Source organism: Rhea americana, unplaced genomic scaffold (assembly GCF_003343005.1).
Source record: "Rhea americana isolate MKP2758 unplaced genomic scaffold, rheAme1 scaffold_8, whole genome shotgun sequence".
NCBI lineage: Eukaryota > Metazoa > Chordata > Aves > Rheiformes > Rheidae > Rhea > Rhea americana.
This window is the reverse complement of record NW_028186978.1, coordinates 3088228-3101417: the sequence shown is the minus strand read 5'-3', so window position 1 is coordinate 3101417 and position 13190 is coordinate 3088228. Positions and strand designations below refer to the sequence as shown.

Genomic DNA, 13190 nt, shown 5'->3' with positions numbered 1-13190 from the left:
TCACATAACATCAAGCTCCCTTACACTTCATATATGCAAAAAATCTTGCAGAATTTGCACCATCATTCAGAATATAATTAATCTTCACGATTTTAGTGAAAATCAAGTGTTCTCTAGCCAGTCTTTTTATGTGTGTACCTTAAATGCAGCTCTACAGATAAAATGAATGTGTAAAAACACATTACAAGATTACCTGCATACCTCCTCTTGGATTTCAGATACAAATTTGAATAATTTTAATTAGCCTGTCAGCCGTGCAAAATCCTATGAGTATTATTCTGTCCCAACAAGCCAGAATAGCTAGTGGTTTTTAAGTATCTAACTTGGAGGATCAGGCAATCTTTCGATGAAACTTTTAAAAGGAGTGTGAATCAATTTAAGCAGAAAAAAATGTAAACAGACAAAATAGTATCTTCTCAGATATCATGGGGAAAGTATTTATACAAGTATATTACCTATAGGACATGCATCCTTCTTTATATTATAAGGTATATATAAAGTTGTTGAAAGAAAACTTTACATAACAAGCCTACATGCTCTGTTTCTGAGGGACGTTCAGTTCACAGAGCAGCACTGACGTATTTGGTGTTTTCAAGATACAACATAGTTGCATATCATTCATCCACAACATTGGTGTACCCTAGCCAGGCTTTCAGGAAGACGAATTGGAGGAAATATAAGAGAGTACCAACAGTATAATTGCCTAAAAGATAAAATACGTTTTGATTACAATTGAAGTCTAAAACCAAATAAAACCACAAAACTTCAACACTGGAGCAGGTTCCTTTACCTCACAGTTAAAACATAAACGTGCAAGAAAACCTCTCTCCTGCATAAGCTTATAAAGCRTGGAGCTTGGTTTTCCTCTTAAAACATTTTTGTTATACCCACTTCTAYGCACTTTGTAAAACAACTGCCACTACTGAGATGCAAAAATCAGTTAAAAAAAAAAAAAAAGTCCATCCCCTAAATCAGAGCCATCAATGTTGTTTTGAGTTAGAAGTTTTTAGTATAAAAATTTCTCATTGGCATAAATTCAATTTTCTTTCAAAGATGTGACCCACTCAGATAAAATCTGCATATGACTCATCAGCGCTGGCAGTCAGGAAAAGCTAATGCTTTAAATGTAGCTAAGCTACTCAACTCTTTGGGCCTTGTTAAGCTGCTTTATCTTATGCAAACCCAACTGAAGAACTGGGTAAAAAGGGAAAAATAAAAAAAAAACAAAAATTAAAAAAAAAAAAAAATCAAGAAAGCACTCATGCAGCAGATCCCACATATGTACACGTGTATTCTCTCCCAGTCCCCACTGGGCTGATTTAAAAAGGTCTCTCCTAGTTCACTCCAAACGACCCATCACCATCTGTTTTGCTATGAGAGACTACAGATCTCTCATACATACTAACTCAAGTTGGTTTGGTGAACACTTCCTAATCTAATCATAGTGACTGCAGTCACTATGAGTCACCCTGGTCAATTTAACTACTAGTCAGAAAAAGTAGGTTCACAAAGACTACTCACGGTGTCTTCATATTAGCAGCTCCGCTGGTAAATAACAAGGAATTTTAATTTTCGGGGGGGGGGGAACACAAATAATTAGAGAATGGTAATCTCTTCATCTAACATTGCTGCAGCCAATAAAGGGCAGATGTCTGCTCTACAGCTTTGCCTCACCTAACAAAAGCAGTACTAATAACTGAAAGGCTTGTTGTCCAGAAAGGGAGAAAAAAAATCTGCTGGAGAGAAGTGCTGTGTAAACTAAAGAACAACACAGGCCCAAAGACAAATGGGTATACATCATCCAAAATAAGTTATGCTGGAAATCAGAGCTATTAGCCATTAGAAGAATGTGTCTCCCTAAAAGCTTAAAGTATGGGAATTTGATAGCTTATCCTACTAATCCTAAGTATTTTAAGACTTATCTTGATTAGCTTGTTAAAAAATGAGATAGTGCTTGCAGTAGTAAAACAGCAACTCAGAGGTCCTTCCCCTTCCCCCCTGCAACAATCTTGTTTTCCAATTGAAATTTATGGAAGGGTAYAATTTTTATTCATATGTATTTTCTRTATTTGACTCAACAACCTAGTTCATATGTAAAGAAAAAAAGGCACAAAAAATACAAAAAGCTGTAGTGGAATAATAAAGAGATATCATTGTCCTAAGTTTATTTTACTTTTATTAATTTATGCTCACTCAAAAAAAGTGAGAATTAATGAGCTGTAACGTTAGAAATCTCCTCGTAGTAATAAATGCCTTAAATATCAAACTGAGTCACTATCACAGAATCAGTCATAGGCAGAATGCAACAAAAACATTTATTCCTTCCCCGATTTATCATGTTTTCTAATTAAGATCAACTGACATGGCAAGATCATCAATCGGTTTTCCATACAAAAATCACATCAGCGTTCCTCCTAAGGCACTGAAACAAGGAAAACTAATTTCCATTCTCACACTTTCCACTGCCAGTGAGCTCAATGTTTTGACAAAAAAAAAAAAAGCTCCTCTCCACAAGGTCCTAGTGCAGGATTTTCATTTTACTTTCAGTTCTCCAATGAAATTCAGTCACTGCACACAGTAGATTAACTGTAGCAGCTTAGTTTCTCTAGATGAGCTTGAGTTTCTTCACAACCTATGTATCAAGACATAGTAACTCAGCTAACTCCACTGGCCAGAACTCTTAGTTTTCACATAGAGCTGCCTCTGCAGAATAAATGAAACCTGTTTCCTATTTTGCCAGGATATTTCTATTTGGTCCTCTCTTCTCAGGGGGAAAAGGAAGAGAGAAATAACAGGGGAAATCAGTGAACATCAAAGACCTGAGAGAGAGTTTAGAAATCAATCACCATACTTATTATCATTCACTTAAATGATTTGTAAAGGAAAGACCTGTTTTATAAATGGCAGGAGCACTTCTGATGAATATTAGGTCTTGTGGTCATTTATAGGCATAAAATAGTACAATGTCATACTGTGCAAGTCATTTATTGCCTCTATGGCAATCTCTCTCAGTTGACAGCTGTTGTAAATAGATTTTGTAAGTGAGCTCTTTATAAAAAGTGTGGCCATAAAAATCTAGCCACAAATTCTAATGGAAGTTTCTCTTTCTTCACCTTTGCATCAGGGTTCCTCTTACCTCCTGCCTTTCATTCTTTTCTGCACAGAACTCCTATTAAAAATGCTGTATTCCCTTTGTATAGCACTCTCCCGTGAGCAGGGATTGTAGATTCAAACTACATTGGACCATGAAGTCCTAAAAATCTCTCACCAAATTTCTCCGTACTTATTTGGTTGCTAGCCTCCCCTTCCTTCTGGCTTAAAAGGGAGTATGGCTTGGCTAAACATGTATTCTTAGTCAAAAGGCAAGCATTTCAAGTCTCAGATACACAGCCCTGACGGACAACTGTTTCTGAGAACGACACAGTAGTTGCACTTACTTGCATTTTCTATTTTCTACTGTTTTCTCCCTAAAACAGCTCCCCACTCARTTTACTGTCCCAGAGGAACCTAGAACCAATACATCAGTCATTTTGACAAAGCATATTCTAAAGCCTTCCACTTACAAAACCAGGCCAGATGTGGAAGATGATGTCTGAATTCCTTACTACCAAATTGGGAGAAACCTGAATGTGGGGATGTGCACATTTTTCTCACACACATACACAATACATCTCTCTTCCCTGACTGAAAAGCATACACCAGCAATTCTACTTGCACAAAAACACAAAGTGCTTGGTTTCATTCTGAAATCAACAAGATATCAACTGGTATCAACACCACTGCCACTTCCAGGAGGCCTCTATTACCTRCTGAACAGGTAGGATATTTCAGTCTGTTGACACTATTTGTGACTAGGAATTTCAGTAGTAACACCATTAATCTTGCAGCTAATCAACTCTAACAGTTATATAGAAACACTGAAATAAAGTTAGAGATTTAGCATCATTCTTTTTACTGAAACCGGACTGGAAAACAGTTATCTAACTCTTCTTACCCCTTGGATCTTCCATTATGCTAAGCACTTCCCATCTGGCTCTCTCTTTTTTTGGCTTCCTACATACTTGCGTTGTCAAACTACTTTTTGCAGTAAATTTCAGCTCTGATTCTCAGGCACTTTTTATTGAAATACCTTGTTTGCCATGGTACAGTTATAGCTCTCTTGGGATTTCTACTATAAGTTTTATTTTCATGGGTTTATAGCTATGCTGTAAAAATTCTCACTGCACGGATACTTGGCTTACAAGTATCAAACTAGAAGACTTGCTAATATTTAAAAAGTTACATAGTAACATTATAATGAGTTTGGTATTTCTATTACTTTCCAAACAACTCATTCATTTTCATGCTCCTCTATTCCTGATGTACTTTACAGAACACCAAAAGAGCTCATTATCTGTTCAAATTACCTGTATACTGCACTTAAGGCTTTGATTTTAGGTGCTCCTAACTTCAGTCAAAGCAAAAGATTTTCTTGCAGACCATTTCTCCCTCCGTCCCTCCTTCTCCTACCATTTACTTTTCCACACCATGGCATCCCCTTCCCTGTTCTTGAAGCTTCAAGCTCTCCTCCTGGGGGAAGCTGGAGCCAATCAGCCTATTTGTCCCCATTTTGGATAGTCACCTCACTCTGCTTTGTGATAGTACTACATAGCTGTTCTCTGAAGCAGATTTCTGGCAGCTAGAAATCAGACTACACAGTAAGGATCCGTTTCTTTCAATAAATTAGTCAACATTTTGTTTACAATTACTTTGAATACTGAAGTAAATCTCTCAAGACAGCTAAAACCCCAGGACATTTTACTGCCTACAGCACACAAGTCCAAGACACTATCCAGCCTTTAAGGGTCTTCTCCTCGGCAGCAACTGTAGAAGTCCCATGTTCTACATATATAAAACATAAAAAGAGCTCAGCATCTCTAAATGAAACTGCTAAGAGTCAKTATATTGAGTAGGATATATTGAGCAGAATGCCTCTGCGGAATAGCATAAGACTTCCTGACTTCTTCCCAGGAATCAGATAACTTGAAAGGGCTGAATCTCCTCCCGATATGGATATTATCACAATAGGTTATGCTCAGGGGTGTTATGTACTTTGCAGGTCTCCACATCCAGAGATCTGGTTCATTGTAAGGATGAGCTCAAGGTGAGTAACTATCATGGCTAGCRCTTAAAGACACATCTTGCATCTACTGCTCCAAAACTTATGGTCCAAATCAATCCAACAAGACAAAAACAGTCTACATGCAACCTATGTAGAACCTATTTAGATAAGTCAAACTTTTAAAACCTATTTCAACACCTCCGCATACAAAACAGAATTATGGATTTCTGAGATTAATTAGTGCTATTTAAAGACCACTAAAGTACTTGGAAGATGGTATAGTGCTAAAGACAGCTAAAGTAAAATTATCCAAGATACAACATGCTTGAATTAACAACATGCTTGAATTAACAACATTCATTATTGTTACTTCCACTTAACAAAAAAACTCAAAGGGTACACTGAAAACCATTGGCATGTTGGAAATCATTACCTTTGACAACTAAACAAGTGCTTCTAAAATACGCAAAAGATGACTAATCCAACGGTTAACTCAGCAGTAACAGTCAGTCTAAGCTCAAGACCATATCTGAGATAACCCAAACACCTCTCCCCTTTTTTCTACAAACATTGCATTTCCAATGGATAAAGACTACACCACTTGCATAAAGCAAACAGCTCCTAGCTAAAATCAAACAATGAAGTATGCTGAGTGCAAAAGTAAAGTGTTAGATTTCAAAGGCTATCAGTGAATAAACCTGAAGAGGATGTGATGTGGCCTTCAAAGGAGTGAAATGAATCCTTCCCATTACATTCTCACCTTGATACTTCACATCACATACTCTGTTCCCACRTGTGCAATTGTTACTAATGAGCAGCTTTCTCTTCATTTACAGAGTTTAAATAAAAAACTGCCCTTATTAACCTATTTTTAAAGAATGAACAGTGCTTGAGACTGTAGGTTCATGAGTTGGGGAAGAGGGGGTCAGCAGCAGAGTCAACTAAAGGAGCCCCTAGTTTGTAGGGCTCAACTACACACAAAATCCGTTTCCTGAAGCACACCACCCCTTCAGTTCTGCAGTATGACTGCACTCACAGAGCCATGCCGCGAACAGAATCAGGAGAGCCATCTGGATTAAAAACAACTTTTCCTTGTGAGATGATATTTAGCCTTGAGTTACCTCAGTGTTTCAGCAGCACCACTGTCCCATATGCGCCTCTGCTGATGCAGGGGAGATGGGAGCATGCAACAACCTCATAGTGGCACTGGTCGTGACGATTCCACACAGCTTCTTTGGAGAAGAATGAGTAGGAATGGAAAGAGCTATAAGGACAGTAAAGGCTTTTATTACAATTTTTAATATTTTTTTTATTTCAAGCCAATGCTGTTGGTTGATTTGACTCCCTGCATATTAATTCTTCATGCCTGTCTTTTACCAGGGAACAGACATCCACATTTATGCTTCAGAGAAAAATGAATATTCTTCTTTCACAGCTGACAAGTATATTCCTTCTCAGGAAACCTACTGGGTACACAGAGATGGACAATAAACTCAGAATCTTCTCCACATCACACCATGAATCCTGTTCTTTTACTACACTACAGCATTAGGCAGCCATACTGTTATTAATTATTCTTCTGATTTTTCAGTACTGTTTTTCTTCTCTGCTTGCTGTTCTTTTCTTATCAAAAACAATGTTTCAGCCTTGAAAGGAATTTCAGGGCTTGATCACGTCCTTTTGTTCAAAATTCACTATGGGCAATCAAGAAGGAAAACTGGGAGAAAGGGAACGTGGCGATGGGAGAGGAGGGGGCAGCAGCATCAAAAGGTAGCAAGGCTGTAGGCAGAACACAGTCTACTCCTGAGATGTCTTTCCATACCATCTCCGTCCACTAGAGGTATCAGAGATGGCTTCCAGAGATACAGTTGGTTACTGCACTGAAAACAGGTTGGCATATTCATATCAGAAGCTTGCTGCACTGTGGATTGCTCTGACTGCTCATTACAGTGGCAATGGTTGGCTAGGGATAACAGGTCTGCCTTAAAGTAATTATAACAAACTTCTAATATGCTCCTGGGAGAATGCTTTGACCTAATGTTTAGTTACTTACAGTGCATTAATTCCACATCCCTCTACTTAACCCAAAATATAAATATTGTATTTACACTTTTTTTCAGAGGCACACCACAGCATTTCCAAACCACTATGTTAAAAGAAACTATTTTCATTTTTTAATCCATTTTAAAATTTTCTTTCTCAACTAAAAACAAAGATGAAGGAGAGGCAATTCAAGCAAATATTTATCAGTTCAGAATATCAATAAAACACAGCAGGAAGTCTAAAACAATTTTCATGGCCTCATCTCTGTGCAACTTAAATTGGTAAATTTACCCAATATAAAGGTTGCCTGGCCCTTCTTATGCAAGGCTCTGTTTTCAGCTGCTTACAGCTTTAACTCTTTGAGCTGTATATTTCTGATACATGTCTTTGTCAATATCCTTTTTATTTTTAAACAACTCTGCTGTTTCTGCAAGCAAGATTAAAGCGAAGTGTGTTTTGCAGTTGCTAACCTACATCCATACAAATGTTCTCCTTATACACCTCAGTGTTATCTCAAACTACACAGTCTGCAGCAGTGACCTGGCAGTTGAAGCTTATCTCCCTAGAGTCACAATATATTTCCTACTCATCTTGGGGATGGGGGGAACGGAGCAAAACATTTAGCTAAATTATAATTATTCCTCAATCTGGAAAAAAAAAAGTTTCACATGTTAATGGAGTCAGGGACTTAAAAGTAAGTACCGAAATCCTTTCCATGTGTGGCTCAGGAATCTGTATTCCAGTTTTCTCCCAATTTTTAACGAGATGCATTGAAAATACTATTATTACATTACCTATTAGCCCTTCCTAAACATACTTATGAATGTAACTTTTTAAAAAATAAATAAATTTTGACCAAACAATACCTAGACTGATAAACACAGTTTAGCCAAGTACACACTGAATTATATAAAATACATGACACTCGCCCAACTAATGCTAATGCTCATGCAAGTCTCTAATAAGTGGACTCCTTCCAGCACTGAAAGTTGGGCACGTTTGCAAGTTTAAAGCTAACATTTTCTCCTAGGCCAGGGCACCTAAACTCTCATTGCTCAGGCTTTGCTCTGAACTTCACAGTGTCAGCAGGCAAGAGAAGCAGAAACTTTGCTGTAGCAGGTACAGAGAGAAAAAAAACCTGCAAATTAAATGCATAGTTTGATTTTTCTGCCTTCCTTTACCACTTTAATAACTCTGCCTACAAAACATCCCACTAAATCTTAAAGATCTTTGGATTTCAGAAAAATTAAGGCTATAATTTCCACCAGGTATATGGAACTGGATTCCAATGCCAAACCAGCTGCTATCATATTAGCTTCCCTGCTATCAGCAAAGTTAAACTAACACAAGAGAAACCTTAACCTTTTACCTGAGGTATACTAGTCTACTTCAAGTGTGTACTACAAGCCTCAGCTCTGCCATAGCTAAGAGAAGCAGGGTTACTTTTTATTTGAAGATTTTATTTTGCTTTTAAGGAAAAATAATAGCTTATCCCATTTCATATCCTCATATACATTTATAAATTATACTCTGACTGAGAGAAAAAGAACAAACGTATTAAAATCTGATACTTTCCTCCAAACAGGAGGAAACATTTCATGACAAAACTTGAATTGTTTAACTCTGTTCATTTCCATATTTAATCATTCTTGCTGTCTTAAATATTGCTCCTGTTTCTTTTTCAAGACTTGAAAAAAACTTTTTAGCAGCATTTTGATGAAGTGTTCTAAGTGCTGAACCATAACTCCACCTCTCGCACTCATTCTGAACTTATTTTAACTGCTCACTGCTGACCAAAAACATTAGGCTTTACCATTTGGTCAAAAAGATGTACTGCCCTGCAGAAAAGATTCTGACAAATTATATAAGGAAGCCAGTTTTACAAATACTGAAGAGCAATAATGCTTTTCTTTCATATAACTTTGGTTTTGGCATTTAATAAGAATACGGTRTTAAGAGAGTCAGACACCGAAATAAAAGCTAAGCAATGGACTGGGCCATTTAAAACCCAAATCAAAATTAAAAAAAAAGAAGTTTGTTTTTAGCAAATATTATATTTCTTAGCTATTCAGACTTCCCTCCAACTCATAATGTCTGAGTACTAACATAAATTAAATTAAATATCACAATGTTAACTGCTTAGTTTTTTGCACAATCTCATGGTTTGATTTGCATTGTATGTCAGAAGAACATCATCAGGATAGTAGGGTAAATAACACTGTYCAAACAGAATAAAGCAGCCCCAGCACTGGTGAAAGAAASAAACAAACAAAAAGTCTTAAAACATGTTTCAAAAATCAAAAAGCTTAGAAGAATCCTATCTTACTCTCAAATACAAACAGCTCTGTTTCAAGTACAGGAAAAGTCCTCCATTTAAACTTTTACTACTCCTCATGATATTCCACCATTGTCATGAAATGCTTACACCCAATGACTTTCAGGACTAATTTCTTTGAATACAGATTTACTATAGCTTTGGCCCTATGTTCAGACTACTGCATTCCCCTTCCTGCCATTACCCTCTCACATTCTGCATTTTARTATCTTTATTTTTAAGCTCCCGGTAGACATGCAAGCCATCAGTTGCTAATTCCACTGAGACAGCACAAACAGGTATTTTTCCCTTTTACTCAGCATTAAAAAAATCTGATCTTTTATTAATCAAGACAGGAATTACCCTGACTACATGTGGRTTTAATTTACCTCCTTAAACAAGTTTTACAGTTACCCAGAGCACAGTATCACTTAAGAATTTTACACAATGGGGATTTATCRCAATAAAGAAATGCTTTAAAGTCAGATTTACAAATCACAGGTAATGAATACTGCTGGATCCTTCTATGACAACTACAAGCAGTTAYTTTCAAGGAAGTCTAAGGTTCTCAATAACACTTAAGAACCTCTAGCACCTTCAGAAGACATCATGTTGAGTTGGCATATTGGTACTTCTATTGCCTGCAGGAGGGAGCCTCCAAGAGCTATCCCCTACTACGTACTGCTCATCCTCCCCAGTGCCCGGGCCTCCAAAGCTGCAGGAGGGCTCCTGCTTCAGCCGCCCACCTCCAGGTGGAGGCTTTTCCCCATCCTGACAGCCCCTCCCCACACACACACCAGTCTYCAGCCGTCCTTCCTCTCCCGCGTTGTGCTGTGTTTCTGGGCCCTGCATACGAACTGCTACTGCGCTCCGCCGGCGTCGCCCTCCCTAACGAGGCGCCAACCTTCCCCAGCTCCACARCCGAACACCTTCACCTTCTCGCCGAGAAAATGGCGACGGCGCCCAGCAACCCCCACCCCGTCTCGCGCCCAGCGGCCCCCTTCTCGCGAGGCTACGAGCGCGCCCGAGCGCCTCCTGGCCGTGACGCGCTTAGCTCGTGCGCGCCGCCGCCGCCGCACGTGGCGCCGCACCCCCTCGCTGCAAACAGCAGCTACGCCCAGGCGCGCGGGGGCGCGGCTGCACGTCCTCCCGCGCAGCCCAAGTCTCGCGAGACTGCGGGCGGCGCGCGAGCCTGGCCGTTACGGGGGGACGCGCTCGGCTCGGCGCCAGTGCGCGGCAGCGCTCTGCTCGGCTGTGGGCGTTATTTTGCGTTTTTCAGTGGCCATTTAAACGCTGTACCAGCACCCTGTGGTCCATGTTTACTGCTTTGCAACCTCAGCTTTGCTGCCTTGAGTCCTGTTTTAGGGAGGCTAGCCCGGGGCCTGTGCTCACCAGAGCCCCAACAAGACAGTTGAGCACTGGGTACTCTCTAGCCCACACCAGCTTCGTGCTGCTCTGGTCATACTGTAYGCAGTAACTGTGTAGGTAGCTTAAGACAGAGAAGCAGTAATTGTAGGAGCAGAGCTGAAGAATGAAATAGAGCTAGCCCAGTCAGGGAGAGCTGAGGAGCAACACATGAATATGTAAGAGTGAAAAAACATGTTTCCAGTGAGGAGCCTGGAGAAGGTCGGTCAGGCCTTCAAGAGCTGTCTCATGGTAAAGTCTTCTGTTTCTTTTTCCCCTAATGCGCTAACTGCTTTTCAGATTCTCAAGGTGGATCATGAATCACTTGGGTTCAGCAGAAATGTTCACACAGCRCTCAGTATGCAACTATTTACCTGAAAATAGTTGCTTGCTATTGCACAGAAAGGCTGAGCAGCATTCATCACTGCTGTTACAGGGCTATATCATGACAGGGAAAGCTTGCTCCTCCCCCTCTGAGAAGAGGGCACGTGTATGATACTGCCTTACAGGCACTACAGGGAGTGCAAAACAAAGCTGAGGGAAATGTAGAACACAAATCAAGTGCTTCTATTTTCTGTGGTAGACTGAAAACAAGAAGTGATGTAAAGACAATGAAGGACAACAAATTACTGAGGGTCAAGTTGGGTATATTTGGATTACTTACTGTTATAAGAAACCAATACTAGTATTATCTTCTTTCTGCACGATCCAAACCATTCACTTTCAGACCTGCAATTAGTAGTGCACTGTATTATAAATATAAATTTATTTTTGTTCTTGGATTATAATAGTGGTCAGGCACACTAAGCAAACAGTTAAAGTCCACTATGACAAAAACTGTACATGAATGGTGAAAACATGAATGTTTGAGCAAAAACTAATCAGAATTACCATGTTTGGAAAGAAAATAGTTGTGTGGAACGTTTGGTCTCAGGTATACATTAATTGCATTGTTCGCTATTGAAAATTGACTAACGGTAGTATATTCAGTTATGTATGATCTTAAGCATTATTAAGTAGGAAAGGCTGACAAATGATTACTGCATGCCTTTTCAGTGCTTCTCAATCAGGTATGTTTGTTTCAGGGCTGAAACAAATGAGGTCATATCTCTTGAAGTCCTCAACCTTTTCCATAACAAATGCAAAACAGTATTAAGAGACGTGAAATTCAATGGAATGTGCAACATGTGAGACTCTCAAAAATTAGCCTTAGAGAAAAAGTGTAATTATAACATCTCCATGGTGCTTTAAGCAGTATTCCACAGTATTTTCATGGACTGATTTTCATAACAGTGCTTGTTAGTCCTTGTGTGCAAGTAGGTAGATGGCTTTTGTAGATTTACGAAATTTGAGGCATGCCAAAGTAATGAAGCATGTGGCTTTTTWAAAAAAAAWTCTGTCAATTCTGTAACAGCAAGAATTATCATCCCAATACAGTGTGTAGATGTTGCTTAAYTTTCAGCACATCAAAAGTAGAATCTCCAGATGTGTTCCAGCAGCATAATTAACATAATTAGCATAATAATAGGGATAACAGGACGAAAACCAGATCAAGAAAAGAGGCATCTTCCCTTCTCAGGTGGGAATTGTTAGAGAGAAGACCAGTAAAATTTCAAGCCAATTTTGCTCATTCACAACTTCAAAAGTTTTATAAGCATTTACTAACCCGTTTATCAGGATGAGACAAATACAGGTGCTAACTCACTTTTGTGAGTTTGAAAGCACCACTGTAAGTGACTTTCTTAAAAGAATCTGTAAAATGAGCCATAACTGAGCCCTGGACACTCCTGATGCAGCCAGTTAACCTTCCTTTCAAATGTTTGTTTAGGTGCTCAAGAGATTTATGGTCTAACAAAAGAGAGGAACTCCCACACAGACTTAGGCTACCAAGAACACCTTCAGTGACTGAATGTGAATTCAAATGCCCTCCAGAATGAATAAGGAATTGGAAAACCTAGGCTACATTGTAGCTATTCTCTCAATGTTCATTCAGTAATCACCAGAGAATATTACAGTTCATGAGTTTTTCATTACATCATGCAACACAATTTGAAGACATCTTAACTGCTAGAATTTAAAATTGAGAAGTAGACTTCCAAGTAGAAGTCTCATCATTAAATCTTCAAAATACTACACACTTTCACACATAAAGATTTCAATCAAAATCCTGCTCTATGATGTTTAGTATATAGTCTTATGCTTTATACAGTAACCAGTATATTGCTCTGTAAACACCTTAATCCTGCTTTACAAGCTATTCTGTATGCCAGGATTCTATGTGCACAATCAGCCTGTATTTAAACCAAAAAAAGCCACTGTAGAAAAGGG

General features: G+C 38.8%; 1 protein-coding gene across 1 annotated transcript in view; it reads left to right on the top strand.

Annotated features, from left to right (window-relative positions):
- Nucleotides 1-13190, top strand: part of GABRB1 (gamma-aminobutyric acid type A receptor subunit beta1) — a 64137-nt gene that overhangs the window by 16656 nt on the left and 34291 nt on the right. The gene's annotated exons all lie outside the window — the stretch shown is intronic.